Below are 16,797 nucleotides of genomic sequence, written 5' to 3' on the forward strand. Positions count from 1 at the left end.
TTGTTGTCTGGTGTTGCTCAGGAAACTTTGCAGTTCAGTCACCTAGTAGCTATCTAGTCCATAATAATTTAATGGTTGTTACTTAACAAGTAGGAGAGTCATAACTAATATTACTTGCTCAGACCATTATTTTCAAAGATGGCTCCCAATCATATTTTGAGAGCATTCTGCAATATGCCAGACGTTGTCTAAAAAACAAAGGAAAATACAGTCCTTGCTTCAAAAAGTTAACAGTGTCAAAGTAGTTTATTTAGCCAGGAAAGCATGATTTACTTCATTTTTCATTGCAGTGTATATTCTGCGGTCTTACAACTCAGGAGACCTTCACACGCAGCAATCTTTCTCTCCTTGCTCCCGACCCACGGGTTATTTGGGTGACTGAGGCTGATCTACGATGCCAGTGATAGGCTCTGCTGCAGGCTAAGGTCCCTTGCAGGCAATCACTCCCGCGGGTGACTGGATTTTGACGTTTGCATGGGCAGGTGTCCCAGGTGCCGGCTGAGCGCCGCCCGTCACCGCGGCTTCTGTCCATGGTGCTGATCACCTCGGACGCCTGCCTGGTACCGCTGCCGTCAGGAGCGACCAGCAGCGGGGGCGGGGGGGAAGTAAAAATTATGGTTTCACTGGGAAGTCAGTGAAATTATGGGGTTTAAAAGTGTGTAAATTGATTTTAAAATAATTTATATTAATTATGTTCTAAATATAGCAATTAATAATTAATATGGTTGTACAAATATTAACAGGATCCCTTGTGCCAGTTTATGTCTTGAAATTGCAGCACAAAACCCGCCTACAAACTACAAAGAGAAGAAAACGAAATCAAGAAAATTCATAAACGAAGACCAATATATGCCTTTCGGTTTTCTTCCATACGCTGATATTTTTGATTACTCTAAGCAGAGCGGGAGAGACTGCATTTTGAATATGTATATGGAAATGCATTTTAAACAAGTATATAACCATAAAGCACACATATTGAAGCACTAAGTCAGAGTCAGGAGGCAAGTGGGAAGGGCTACTGAGTTTCAGAAGAGCCTCTCATTTGTTGAGATAAGTTTAATGAGTTTTGTATGTAAAAATCTTCCTTTTTTATTGTTTGAAAGTTACTTCAGGTTTGCTATCTCCTGCTAAAGCACACAAGGTCTTTTTCTTGTTCTCATTACATCTCACAGCTGCAGGATGGATAGCCTGTATACCACAGAGCATGTAATAAATAATGAATCACTTGGAAATACTGCTTTCATGAAAAATCACACACAAATACAATGTTTACTTGTAATTTGTTTAAGTTATAAAAACACTAGCTGAAAGGGTGACTTCCCAATAAATCTGATAGAGTATTGGGTAATGGAGCCTAGCTTCTTTTCTTTTCTTATTTTTTAATTTTTCACCTCAGCTAATTTATAAGCCCTTTCCAAAATCATGCTCCAAAGCACATTTTTAGCAAATTCCCCAAGTGAAATTCATCTATGGAATTGTCACGAGGTTCACTTCAATTTTTAATACCATTTTTCCCAGCTTCAAGTTCAATGAACAACAAATCGTAGAAAAATACCAGCTTTCATGCTATTTGCATTTGCCTCCCAAATGTGTCAAAGCACTAATACCTTAAGGATCAGTTCACAAATGTGAACTCGGTTATTTCTATTTTTTTCATAAATAAAGCAATAGAAGTAATTATTCTAATTAAAAATTGAATTAATCAAAGCTGCCAAAGAAATATGTTCTGACAGTGTCAGTTCCACCACTGCTTTGGTAACAATTGCATGTTTTAAACTAGATACTTAAGCTTCTTACAGATCCACAAACAAGTTTAGCAATGCTATGCAAGCTTCCTTCTTTCTTGTTCTGCTACGACCCAGGTCTGCAGGAACCATAGATTTTTAAAGGTCACCTGCTCCTTTCCTTGAGTACATCAAGATTAGCAACTGTCAGCGATTATGACTTTGAAGTGTGTTTTTTGACACGCAGAGAACCCAGAATGCCTTGCAAACGGTACCGAGAGCCCAAGAAGATAAGTAGCTGTAGGTACAAGGTTTTCTGACCAACGTTGGCCATTCCAATCCCAAAGTCTTCTTTCAAAATCCTTCTTGCTGTGATCAGATGCTCTTTTATTAAGTATCCCTGTCTCACAACCTGGAATATTTTTTGTTATTTACACTCTGCTTTGCAGACCAAGACTCCTGTAATAAATCTATGGCATTTTGGGACTCCATTTTATCTATCTAATTCACCATTTTTATACATCCTGGTACAAATTTCACTGAAGTCAGTTACAGTAATTCTGCCAGGCACTGGAGCAGTCCCCTTGAATTGGGATTACGCACTTAGTGATACATAGAAGCTACATCAAGACATTATTCAGAATTTTATCAATACGGATTTGTGTGGCAAATGCTTTCTGACTGCATTTAAAGTACTAGCACTTAGATCAGAGAAACACAGAATTAAACGGTGCTTTTTGGATGAAAGCATTCTCACAAGAAAGAGGAGCTAGGACATTTTTGTCCACAGTTAAGAACTCTTCACTGAAAGTATTTTTTAGCTTTGACTTATCAATTTCAAGATACCTGTAGGTACTGAGGTTCTGATTTAAAGAACTTTGTAAACCCAGTAGTGGAACCACTGAAATCTGCAGGATTAGTCTGATTAGCAGTTAGTTATCCATAGGAAGACCTGACTTGCTGAAAGCAGAGCCCAGTTACTAAATAGTGGCAATGGACATCAAAACACAGAAACAATATTTGTTTTAAATAGATTTTGTCACAGAGATGGTAAACAAGATATTTGTATGTTAGCAGCAATGACTGAAACAAACGACAAAGTGATAAACACAAAAGAAAGAACTATGTTTTGTGTCAAATACATCTGTGTACAAAGGCCTACGCAATGCCCAGGCAGTGTCTAAGTTTTACTGAAGCCCTTAAACTGAGATAAATATTTTTATATTGTATCTTTAAAAAAGCCAAGCTCATCACGTTAATCCAGTTGTCTTCCCATTCTGTTCCAAACCCTTTGAAATTACTGGATGATTTCAAAAGGAAGACTTTTTTCTTGAAGTTAGAGGTGCTTTTTTAATCCCATCAATTTCAGCCAACTTGTTCTAAAACAAGCAGAAATACTCCAGTCAGCTTCGACTAAGTGTTATGGTACTCTCTTAGACAACATTTATGAACGTGTGTTAGTAAACAAATGAAATACAAACCAATGTACTTCTCCTGTGAAGTTTCAGGTCACTCAGCAGTCATAAAATAATAACTTGTGGCTAAAAAGGACTGACCTGGTGAAACTAGATAGCATTTCAGGCCAGAAGTATTGGCTTTGTGAACCTTGTCATTAAATGCACAAGTTTTCCAATTTGACAATTACACATAAATTCAGGACATCTTTAATGAGATTTAACTACTGCAGAGCTTGCAATTAAACAGCATCTCTATAAACTCCTATATATTCTATCTGAGATTATTACTACCCAAAACCCTCCACGCTCATTTCCTTCACATTCCTCCAAGGATGTACCTACTATGATATTCTTTTCCCACACTAATTATGAGCCCTGTTTACAAATTCCTGGTAGAAGTCGATGTGCTTATAAAATCATCTCCTGTCAGTTGAAGTTGATGAGAAGAATGACTTCAAAGGGGATAAAATCAGAATAATTTTACTTTTTGTTTTCATTTTGGCTACAAATACTATTGTAAATTCTCTGGCTCAACAGCAGTAAAATGATACATTTTCCATTTTTATTTAGACAGATGATTTAAATTGAAAAGACCAAATTACATTTCTCTTGGATCACTTATAAATTAGATCACAGAATTCAGAAAATGGCTCTGAATTGTGCCCTGATGGTTGTATGCAGCTCGTTGGCCACTGAGAAGCTGACACTGTTTTTTTTAGTATGAGTGGCTTTTACAGTAAGGATCACCATTTTGGTTCTCCTCTGTTCGCCCATGCACTTTGTCTTGTGTGTGCTTTTTAAGACATCAGTAAGTAAGTACATAATTTAATTTTCCTGGAGGAATGGAACAGTGGAACAAGTGAACTAATATGGATGTTTGAAGAGATACTGGGTAACTTTAAAGACAGAATAAATTTCAAACCTCTGCAGAAGACAGGTCTCATGTTTACTCTGAAAGCTTTAGAAGGATGAACAAGCATGGAGATATGGTTTAATGGGGTTACTGCCTGTCAATGACTGACCATCTACATGTGCCTCACTTTCATTGTGAAACAAAACATGCTAGCTTAAATCACATTTTATGTGACTTTCACAACAAGCTAAGCAGGTATAGACTTTAACTAGGTTTCTGTAACTATTATACAGGAGATCCGTAAACTGTTCTGGCAAGGGTTCCATTAAAAACTAATTTAAAGCTGATACATGTTTTTTCTCTCTCAGTATTTTGAAATTGGCTGACACTAGTTTCAACTTTTTCGTTATTACAGGCCATGCACATAGCAACAGATGAAATCATTGCCCAGATAGGGTCATCTGACTTATGCTGTGTGGATATTTCAGCTATACTACTCAAAAGGTACTGCTGTTAAAAAAAAAAAAAGGTTTGATTTATCTAATCCTAAAATCCTCACAGAATCCAATCAGTATTTTCAGGTTTTCCCTCAAGAAATCATTGATTCTTTAGCCAAAATGTATGGATGTGAGTGAAGAGAAAATGAGTCCAAACAGCAGCAGTTTTTGCTGTATCAGTCTACCCAGTGCCATAGAGAAAATGATTTTATACTGTTTAGGATCAATTACTGGTAGGGGTGCCTGGAAGGCCAGATTTTCACATTGCCCTCACTAGATGTTTCCAAGGAAATTCCCATGGTTAAATCTCAATGGGATTTTCTTCAAATTTTTTGCCAGTTCCTACCTGGTCAAAATTATGCACTGAAAATGATCAGAGGGTTTATTTAAACATGTCTATAGTAAGAACATGAGCACCATACCTATTAATAATAGTAGTATTTAAAGTAAACTTTATACAGTATCTTTGGATCATAGTTTACAAAATACCATTTCTGTGTGGTTTCATTTAGTGCTTAACATTTTTATTACATTTTTTACTTTTAATTCAGTTTGCTTTCTGATTTCTTAGTAGAAGATGGTATCCATAGATCTATAAAAGGTATATTGCTCATGTGAAGTTCATAATGAGAAAGAACCAGTCATCAGAGGCTTTACCAAAATTTTTCACAGATTTCCTCTAAAGACTGAAGTCCTGTCAGAGCAAAGATTGAAACTACATGAAGCTGGGTTGTTGTTTTTTCAGTGAAGGTATGGAGGCACTTTTTTCTAAATACTCCTAAAAGTGCGTTTGTAAAGATCTCCTCCATGCTATCACCAAAAAAAAAATCCTTCCTAAACTGAAATTTGACAACTTTATGTTCTTGAAATCCTTCCTCGATTCCTACTTTTTTTTCCAAGACGGCAACAGAAAATTGGCTAGTAAATAATGGACAATTTTAATTCAGACAGATTAGCGTAAAGCCCTCATGACTGGCACTGCAGGACAAAGTAGCAGAGCTTAAACAACTGAAGGTGGCTTAAACTCATCTGCTAGTCTTTGCACCTGAAACAATTTTTTTTTTTCTTACATCCCTTTCAGTTCAAAGCCAAATTCAGGACTACAAGCCATCTTCAGCACGGGTTAAGAATATTCATATAGTCAGTAACAGCTCCAAAAGTGTTTCAGAAACCGCTCTCCCTCCTTTGCTCTCTCTTTGCTCCAGGCTCTCTCTTTGCTGTGTTATGGCACTTGATAGTCTCCAAGGTTTGCAAACAAATCCGTGCCCACTTCTGCATCAGTTCACTCATGACTGTGACTTTATTTGCTGGGGTAGAGCTCTGGCACCCCCCATTCACCACACTCCTCTTTTCAGCTTTGGATTATATTTTGATTTCTGTTTCCTGTGCAGATGCGAGGTGCTAACATGGTTTCAAGATCATAATGCCCACGTAGACATGCTCCTTGCCTTCTTGGGTATGTGAATGGTCACTGACACACTGTAAGTCATCATACAATGCAAATTATAAATGGCAGAAATGCTAGCCTAGCTGACGGTGTTCCTATGCCAACTGTCCACCAGTTCAAAGGCCTTTTGCTGTAAGATTGATAAATGGTGAGTCTCCATTCAGACAGATTTATTGCTCAGGGATAGATTTCCCCAGAAATCCAATAAGCATTTCAATCAGCTTGATCTCGTTTAGTTCAAGGCACGCCAAAGAAAGGTGGATCTTTGGTTTGTCTATCTACCCCCTTTGCTGGTCCTAACTTGCTGACTTTTTCAAAAATCAAAAGGAGAATGACAAACATTACTTCTGAGTAGCTTGCCAAATAGCTATTTTGTATTATATCCTATATTAAGAATCACTACTTTGCATTATAGTTTTATTTTGTTACAGTTATTTTATTTTGCTTAATCCTCATGTTGTTCAGTGATGCTGATCAACAATGCAGAAAAGCCTAAAGGAAAATATGTAGATTCTGTGTCAGGGTCTTCACTTTACAATACATTTATGTAGCACTTATTGCAATGGAGCTTTGATGTGACTGGCTTCTGGGAATGACTGGCAATATCAATATTAAGTAATGATAACACACAACCTCCTCGCTTGTTTCATTTCAATCGTATGCTCAGTACAGTTCAGATATAGCAGTTCACCATAAGGCAGTGTATGTCTTCGATCTGATTCTCTCTTATTTACACCCAAGTAAAACAGGAATAATGCCATACAGCTGGTGTAAGAGAATGAAAAAATTGAACACATCCTATTTTCTCTTTCAATCCCTTAATTTCAAATTTTTTTCTGACAGCTTTCTTACAACAGGTGTTGAAAAGCTAGTGCAGTTCAGGTTGCCTGAAATTTCTCACAACAAAAGCCTTACTTTTAATTGCATACAACTTTGCCAGGCATCAGGCTACCAGCTGAAATTTTTCACACCTGATGTCTGAATTAGATTGAATATTGATTTTCTTTTCTTCAGCATTTCAGCAAAAACAATATTAGTTGCTTCTGAGATTTGCGTAAACATTGAATAAAGCAGCAGCAGAAATTGACTGGAGCTGTATTTTAAATATATAAATCTGTACAAAAATGCTACCCTTTCTTTTAGTGTGTTCCACAGATAAAATTATCTGTATTTGTGAAGCGCTAATACTCTGCACTGCAGAAACACCTGGAGAAAATCACCAGTTTTGTTTTCATTGCAAACTTTGAATGAAGTGTGATGTGTAAGGCCACATGTTTAATGAGGAAGATAAATAGCAATAGTGAAGATTTACTCTTATTGAAAGAGACAGGTATCTCAGGGAAAAAGTAGTAGTTAAAGACTATCATAAAAGGTACATGGATAAGAGGACTGTATTAAGATTTCACACACAGTTTTAACTCTGATTTTCGTATGTTTTTAAGTACTAAACTTTACAGTCTTATCATTCTTTACTGGTTTTTTTTATACTATAGACTAACAGAAAGCACGCCAGACAGTATTAAACAATGTCATATGTAGTATTTGCCACAGTAGGAAAAAAGAGCTGTTTCTCTGACATTTTATCCAGTTTACTATCAAAAGAGTCACATCAGTGATCTACACTGTCTGGAATCCTGAAAGCTCAAAACTGCAGCTGTATCTGTATCTTCCCGCAAGGTAACCAGGGACTGCTAAAACCTTTCAAATACATCTTCCAAAAGAGTTCTCATCCAGGTGGTTTTTCTGAGCTGTTGAGCAAATGGATGGATAATTTCTTTGGGGACTCCATGGTTAATAAAGAAACTGCAGAGGGAATCTAAGGTGGATACTATCCCAAAACCCACAAACTGATCAAGAGGCCCTTTTTTAGAATAATTCTACCATAAACTTTTCTGTAGTATCTGTCTCAGGAAAGCTTTTATTACAGGCCTTAAACTAAGCTATAGTAAAAGCTTTCATACTAAGGGAATGCTCATCAAAAGCCTGTTGTGTTTTTTTTAAGGAAGCTAGTTTTTTTTCAGTAACTGTAATCCAATCTTATAAAATGCATAATTACACCATGCAATTTTTAAACATAGAAATGTATCAGAAAATAGAATTTTACCTCAAAGGTATATTTAGCCAGATAGATATTTATTCCTTAGAGGGTTTGCATCATGACTTAAACCTGTGGCTTCTCGAACACTGTGAATTACAGTCCTTAACATAGATGTTTACCCGGGTTAGACTTCAGTTTCTGTCCCTCACATTCCCTATTGTTCAGACGCCTCTGAAAGACCAACTAGCAGGAAGCATTAAGAAAAAGAAACTAGGTGGCAGTTTAGCCTGACTGGCCCTAAACAAATGTTTTTATGACTGCCTCTGCTAAGAAAAAAAGGAGGGTAATTGTCGTAGGCGACTCCCTTCTGAGGGGAACAGAGGGCCCGATATGCCGACCAGACCCATCCCACAGGGAAGTCTGCTGCCCCCCCGAGGCCTGGGTCAGAGACATTACTAGGAAACTCCCTGGTCTGGTACAGCCTTCCGATTACTACCCGCTGTTGTTATACAGGCTGGCAGTGATGAGGTTGCAGAGAGAAGTCCTGCAGCGATCAAAAGGGACTTCAGGGCATGGGGGCAACTGGTTGAAGGATCACGAGCACAGGTAGTTTTTCCTCAATCCTTAGAGTGGCAGGGAAGAATACTGAAAGGAACAGGAAAACACACCTGATCAACACGTGGCTCAGGGGCTGGTGCCATCGGTGGAATTTTGGCTTTTTTGATCATGGGCACCAGGCCTGCTGGCGACAGATGGAGTCCAGCTGTCTCACAGGGGGAAAAGGATTCTTGCTCATGAATTGGCAGGGCTCATCGAGAGGGCTTTAAACTAGGTTCAAAGGGGGAAGAGGATAAAACCAGGCTCACTAGAGATGAGCCTAGGGGTGGCATGCTAATGCTGGGGACAAAATCGATAGCCCAGCTCAAGTCCATCTACACCAATGCACACAGCATGGGCGGCAAACAGAAGGAGCTGGAAGCCATTGTGTGGCGGGAGAGATATGACTTAGTCGCCATCACAGAAACATGGTGGGGTGACTCTCATGACTGGAGTGCTGCAATGGATGGCTATAAACTCTTCAGAAAGGACAGGCGAGGAAGGAGAGGCGGTGGGGTGGCCCTGTATGTTAGGGAGTGTTTCGATTGTATAGAGCTCAACGATTGTGATGATGATACGGTCGAGTGTTTATGGGTAAGGATGAGGGGGAAGGCCAACGAGGCAGATATCCTGCTGGGAGTCTGTTATAGACCACCCGACCAGGATGAAGAGGCAGATGAAGCATTCTACAAGTGGCTGGCAGAAGTCTCACAATCGCTAGCCCTTGTTCTCATGGGGGACTTCAACTTCCCGGACGTCTGCTGGAAATACAACACGGCAGAGAGGAAGCAGTCTAGGAGGTTCCTGGAGTGTGTGGAAGACAACTTCCTGACACAGCTGGTAAGTGAGCCTACCAGGGGAGGTGCCTCGCTCCACCTGCTGTTTACAAACAGAGAAGGACTGGTGGGAGATGTGGTGGTCGGAGGCCGTCTTGGGCTTAGCGACCATGAAATGATAGAATTCTCAATCCTTGGTGAAGTAAGGAGGGGAGCAGCAAAACCACAACCATGGACTTCCGGAGGGCGGACTTTGGCCTGTTCAGGACGCTGGTTGAGAGAGTCCCTTGGGAGACAGTCCTGAAGGGCAAAGGGGTCCAGGAAGGCTGGACGATCTTCAAGAAGGAAGTCTTAAAGGCACAGGAGCAGGCTGTCCCCATACACTGTAAGAAGAATGGGCGGGGAAGACGACCGGCCTGGCTGAACGGGGAGCTCTTGCTGGGACTCAGGAAAAAAAGGAGAGTTTACCGCTTGTGGAAGAAGGGGCAGGCGACTCAAGAAGAGTACAGGGATCTCGTTAGGTCGTGCAGAGAAGAAATGAGAAAGGCAAAAGCCCAGCTAGAACGCAATCTGGCTGCTGTTGTTAGAGACAACAAAAAATGTTTTTACAAATATATTAATGACAAGAAGAGAGCTAAGGAGAATCTCCATCCCTTATTGGATGCGGGGGGGAACATTGTCACTGAGGATGAGGAAAAGGCTGAGGTACTCAATGCCTTCTTTGCCTCAGTCTTTAACAGGCAGACCAGTTATCCTCAGGGTACTTGGCCCCCTGAGCTGGAAGACAGGGACGGAGAGCAGGATAAACCCCCCATAATCCAAGAGGAAGCAGTCAATGACCTGCTACGCCACCTGGACGCTCACAAGTCTATGGGGCCGGATGGGATCCACCCGAGAGTGCTGAGGGAGCTGGCGGAGGTGCTCGCCAAGCCGCTCTCCATCATTTATCAGCAGTCCTGGTTAACAGGGGAGGTCCCAGATGGCTGGAGGCTTGCCAATGTGACACCCATCTACAAGAAGGGCCAGAAGGAGGATCCGGGGAACTACAGGCCTGTCAGCCTGACCTCGGTGCCGGGGAAGATTATGGAGCGGTTCATCTTGAGGGCACTCACAAGGCATGTGTGGGACAACCAGGGGATCAGGCCCAGCCAGCACAGGTTCATGAGAGGCAGGTCCTGCTTGACCAACCTGATCTCCTTCTATGACCAGGTGACCCGCCTAGTGGATGAGGGAAAGGCTGTGGATGTGGTCTACCTGGACTTCAGCAAGGCCTTTGACACCGTCTCCCACAGCATTCTCCTAGAGAAGATGGCGGCTCACGCCTTAGACAGGTGTACTCTGCGCTGGGTCAAAAACTGGCTGGATGGCCGGGCCCAGAGAGTTGTGGTGAATGGAGTTCAATCCAGTTGGTGGCCAGTCACGAGCGGTGTTCCCCAGGGCTCAGTTTTGGGGCCGGTCTTGTTCAATATCTTTATCAATGATCTGGATGAGGGGATTGAGTGCACCCTCAGTAAGTTTGCAGACGACACCAAGTTGGGCAGGAGCGTTGATCTGCTCGAGGGTAGGAAGGCTCTGCAGAGGGACCTGGACAGGCTGTATGAATGGGCTGAGGCCAACTGTATGAGATTCAACAAGGCCAAGTGCCGGGTCCTGCACTTCAGCCACAACAACCCCATGCAACGCTATAGGCTTGGGGAAGAGTGGCTGGAAAGCTGCCCAGCAGAAAAGGACCTGGGGGTGCTGGTTGACAGCTGGCTGAACATGAGCCGGCAGTGTGCCCAGGTGGCCAAGAAGGCCAATGGCATCCTGGCCTGTATCAGAAATAGTGTGGCCAGCAGGAGTAGGGAAGTGATCGTGCCCCTGTACTCGGCACTGGTGAGGCCGCACCTCGAATACTGTGTTCAGTTTTGGGCCCCTCACTACAAGAAGGACATCGAGGTGCTGGAGCGTGTCCAGAGAAGGGCAATGAAGCTGGTGAAGGGTCTGGAGAACTAGCCTTATGAGGAGCGGCTGAGGGAACTGGGGTTGTTTAGCCTGGAGAAGAGGAGGCTGAGGGGAGACTTTATCGCGCTGTACAACTACCTGAAAGGAGGTTGTAGCGAGGTGGGTGTCGGTCTCTTCTCCCAAGTAACAAGCGATAGGACGAGAGGAAATGGCCTCAAGTTGCGCCAGGGGAGGTTTAGATTGTACACGAGGAAAAATGTCTTTACTGAAAGAGTGGTTAAACATTGGAACAGGCTGCCCAGGGAAGTGGTTGAGTCACCATCCCTGGAAGTATTTAAAAGACGAGTAGATGAGGTGCTTAGGGACATGGTTTAGTGGGCATGGTGGTGTTGGGTTGACAGCTGGACTCGATGATCCTAGAGGTCTTTTCCAACCTTAATGATTCTATGATTCTATTTTGATCAGCTCCTTGAGTTGTATACAGGTGACCTTTTTCTAAGCAAAGTCTCAGTGATGGACATAGGATTAAAATGCAAAAATCTTTACTGTTACCGAGAAGGAGTTCAAATAAGTATATGTAGGCTCAAGAAATCTTTGGAAATATTGTACTATCTTTGCTTAAAAAATGACAGATATTGTACATGAAAGCTAACTTCCATTGTTTCCACAAAACATTCCTCAAGAGCTGTGTAAAGAAGTGAAGGAGGAAAGAGTACCAGATACAGCTGGGTTAGCAAGGACTGGCTTGAAAAGTAAAAGCTCAAGGTAAGCCATCTAATTTGGGATGAAAAACTATGTTCTGAAACAATCTGAGTAGGGACCTGTACCTTTAGCCTTCTGCTCCTTGATAGGTACCCTGCCTCTGCACAAACTCTCCACAAAAATATTCAAAGGATTTGACTGTCACTGAAATAAATATTCATTTTAGTATTTGAAAAATTGCCACCAAAAAAAAAAGAGGACTTGAGGACAGTTTCTGTTAGTGGAGCAAATCTCAAGTGCATTCAGTAACTTAGTTTGAATTGTTCCAGGTTTGCACTGTGGCTAATTAAAGTAAAACCTGGCCCTTCATCAGTGTTTCATAAAGCCTGTAAGGTAAAATTGAGAGCTGGATAGCCCAGTGCAGGATGAACCCTTGGAAGCTTGCAGCAGGCAGGAATGAGGATGCAGGGTTATTTGCAAAACTTTATTTACCAAGGTACCAGTATTCATCAGATTACTCTTTAGTGCTTCATACTGATTCAGCTACCTTAACCCAGAATGAAAAAGCAGTAAGGGATCTTCTGTCGACCCACCCTACCTGTCAACTTCGGACTGCCCCACTGTGGGGTTATCAAGCCTACTACTGTCATTGTTCAGAGCAAGACTTTTACAAGGGGCAGAGGCAGCCCATGGTGATGGACAGCCACAAACCACCAACAAGGATAGAAAAACTTGAACATGATTCAAGGTGAATAAATGCAGGCTTCTGTGCCAACTTTCTTAAATATGAAAACTAAGTTTTAAGATTTCTTTTTTTGAACAGCATGTTTTCAAGCTATGTTCTTTAAAAAAAAAGAAAATTATGTTCAAATGAAAAATAATTGTTTTAGAAGCCACAAACTGCCAATGGGCTGCCTCTTTCCTGGAAAATATCTCAGTTCTAAGCAGACTTCTAGCAGAAGTCATTCTCTTTGGAAATGTGGTCAGGACTAGTATGGAATCTGCCTTGCAGTTGCCATTAATATCTCTGGCACCGTAGTGCATCTTTTCCCAAGAGCCATAAAATTTACTGGTACTCATTTGTGCACACCCTCAGATATCGTGAGAAATGAGCTTTGTGTATGGCTGTGGTTGATGGATGCTGTTGGGGTGCAGCTGGCAGAATGCACACAGGGATCCAGTGTAGCAGGGTCCTTTCCCAAGAGAAAGCACCAGAAAACTACCTGAAATAGTAATACTGGATGAGCAAAGAAGGGACAGTAAATTATTAAAACAAAGTTCACACCTCACTAAAATTATTGTCTCGGTCTTTCCCAGCTACGTCCAAGTGAAGGCAGCTTCAAAACCCGAAGCCGTATCAGCTCAAGGAACCTATAGCTTAAATGAACATCTCATGAGAGAATGTATGATTTAACTTGTTTGTGGTTAAGTGACTACAGGAGTAGATACACGCGTAAGGTAAAACTTGGCCACCGCAGTTGATTCATTGGGTGGAAGGTTGCAAACCATTCCTGAGTATCAAAGAGACAAAATTTGTCAAAAGAGGCTACACAAATCAAAAATAATACATTTTCAGGATTCATTTTAATGAATTACATTAAAATATAATTAATTTAGAATTAATTAATTTCTAGAAATGAAAAAAAAATAGTTTCCCCACTCCAGTGCCATAAACAGGTGTTAATTAGGCCCACTAAGGACAATAGGAATTTGTTATAGTCTTCAGTGAAGACCAAAATTGGGATTTAATCTAAGAAAGGATTTCTTTTAATTTTTTTTTTCATTGGTTAGCATTTTTTGAATTTGCCTAAGACAGACTTTGGCTAACACTTTTTCCCAGAATTTTCCATACTTTGTGTTGTCGTGACTTCTTTCTCTGTATTAAGCTGGAGAAAACCAGACTAAAATGTAATTAAAACTTTCTATGAATTTAATTTAACACCCATTTTAGCATCCAAGCATTTTCTATCGCATTTTAATTGCTCGAACTTGTTTATTTATTCCTAATTGAGCACCCTCAACATTGTTTCCAAGGTCTCTGACTTCTACTTCTTATTTATATTGTGTTTACTTCTGACAGGATTTCTGTTTAGAAGGCACCTTGATGCTCCCCTGTGTCTAAAATGTGTCTCTGTTGCCTTTTACTGGGAGGAGGTTTTTACTGCAGACTCCCAAAGCAAACGTTGCATCGCTAGCGTCACTCAACAATCCACGAGATTGGCTGACAAAAATAGTAACATTTCTAACCTTTAATTCTTTGGCCACCTTTATTTGGGCTTCTTCAACTGAGCCCAGGGACTTGAAAGCAGTATTATGCACACAATTTATGAGTATGCAATCATAATTTATTGCACATAATGAACATAATAAGTGGCTGGGGCTAACGTGCTACTTGGCGTGATATGCTCAGCAGTCCGTGAGGAGGCAGCCGAAGCCGCTCTGCTGGCCAGGCAGTTGGCAAACAGGCAGGAAAGTGCCAGCCCTTGGGTCGTTCCTTGCAGCGGGCTGAGCTTTGCTGATTTGCCACCTTCCTCCTCTCTGTTTTTACATCTTCGCCCATTGCGTTTTCCTCTTGAGTCTAGGATGAATTTATGCTTTCCACTTTAAATTAGTTCTTTTACCAATCTCAGTTCCATATGCCTGTGGGCTTTTTCTTTCTACTTTTCTGTCCTTCGTGAGCCAATGGCCCATGTTACCTGCCTCTCAAGAGCTGACAGTGACTGCTACAGCTCAGCATTATCTTCCCTTCGTAAGAATTGGGGGCAAGGGCACGTGTGGGTCCTCTTTGCACGTGTACCCTTATTCTCAGCACTTAGAGGCTCATTGTCGAGCATCATTTGGAGACAAAGAGCAAGAGTCCTTTCACGGGAAAGCTGATACTACCATAGTTCTGCAGGTGAGCTTTATAAAAGGCATGGCAAAAAGGGAGACTCCTCAAGAAATAGCTGCCCTGCAGTTGGGAAACGTGGCTGCACGTTCAACCAGGTTCGGAAGGGAGCTGTGGGGAAAGATGGTCCTGACCAGCCCCACACAGCCGTGCCTCGGCTTGGTGCTTGCCCAATGTTAGGCCCAAGGGTGGTGCGGGAAGGGTGCCAGGGAGGGCAATGAGAGCACAGAGGTGACCTTCCCTCTCCCTACCTCTGCTCTCTCCCCTTCCTCCAGCCCTACTCTCAGCATGGCTCTTTTGATCAGCTCGCTCTTTCCTTCCTTTCTCTTTCCTGTTGATTTGGCATGATCCTGTTCCTTCCTTTCTCCCCCTCATTCCCTTTTGTTTTCTCACCCCAGTTTCACTTCCTAACCTTGTTTCCCTGCCATGACACGAGAATCACTCTCCCTTGAGTCATCCTTACTTCCCCCCAACGTCCCCTAGCACTCTGACGTCTTTCCCCCTTCCTCCCCCCAGCTCTGACGGACACGGTCCTCTCACCCCTCTCAACCCTCCTCCTTTATAAAGGGATTTTCCTCTTTTTATCCACGAGCCCCCCGTCGCAGCCTCAGCACTCGGTGCACGGCCGGCGCCGCGGGGGAAGAGACGATCCTGCCTTTGCGCCTTCGTCCCCCCCGGCGGGAAAACCCCGGGCGGGGGCAAAGCCCCCCGCGGCTCAGCCCCGACACCGCCCCGCGGGATGGGCGGCCGTGCCCCGCGGGCTGCGGGGCAGCGCGGCGGCGGAGCGCAGGTGGGGCGGCGGGCGGCGGGCGCCGTTCCCCGACGGTCCGGGGCGGCGGGCGGGGGGTTGGGGGGGGGGGGGGGGGCGGCGGCGGGGAGCCCCGCCGTGGGCGCGGGCGGGGGTGCGCGGCCGCGCAGGGCGGCGCGGCGCCTCCGCGGAGCGCGGCGTGCGGAGCCCCCCGCCGCTGGGGCGGAGCGCGGCAGGTAGGGCTGGCTCCGCGCAGGGCTCCGCGCAGGGCTCCCGCGGAGCCGTCGGGAGTGCGGAGGGGTCTCGCCGGCGCGGCCGTGTGACAGCGATCGCGGAGCGGCGGGGCGAGCGCTGGGAGGGGGCTCCGGGAAAGGCTGGGTACGGGGCAGCCGCTGCCTATGTCGCCCGGGAGTTTTTCCCCGCTGTAGTTCGTACACCTGAAAATTTCTGCCGTTCGACAGCTTTTAAGCTTTCCGTCTACTTCTCAAATTGCGAACGAGAACAGATTGATACTTTTAATGGTGGACAATTAAATGTTACAAAAAAGAAAGCGCAGATTTTTAAATACAGGAGATGATAGAAGGGGGAAAAGACTCGGCATTCCAACACAAAGACTCGAAAGATGTGTTTTGCTGTTGTAGCTACTACTTATCCATAGTTCTTACAGAACTTAAAACAGCTTTGTGGCTTGTCTTCTAACTAAATAGAGACTTTTATAATAGCCCACATGGCCAAGATCCTCTATCCTATTCCATGTACCAAGCTATTTCTTGACCGAAGAGTTCCCAGACACTGGGGACTTGGTGACACTAAAATAATTTGGTGCTCAGTAACTGATTTCTAGGAATTGCACAGCTTTCAGCCACATCGTTCACTTCCCATCGTAATCGCAGGTTGCAATTGCTGGTTGTTGCTCCACGGGCATTTTAATTGGCATGTAAACTTAATTTCAATTACATCAGAAATACTCATTTCATAAATTCACCAGAATAGCCTCTTTAATAACCATCTGAGTTTTCTTTGTACACTGATTCTAAAAAGCATCTTACCAGGTTTGTTAACGTATTATTGCATTCTCTCCAGAGGTCTTAATGAAATAGCGATCAAAGAAACAGTCGCGACGTCAA

This window comes from Aptenodytes patagonicus, chromosome 1 (genome assembly GCF_965638725.1).
Source record: "Aptenodytes patagonicus chromosome 1, bAptPat1.pri.cur, whole genome shotgun sequence".
Lineage (NCBI taxonomy): Eukaryota > Metazoa > Chordata > Aves > Sphenisciformes > Spheniscidae > Aptenodytes > Aptenodytes patagonicus.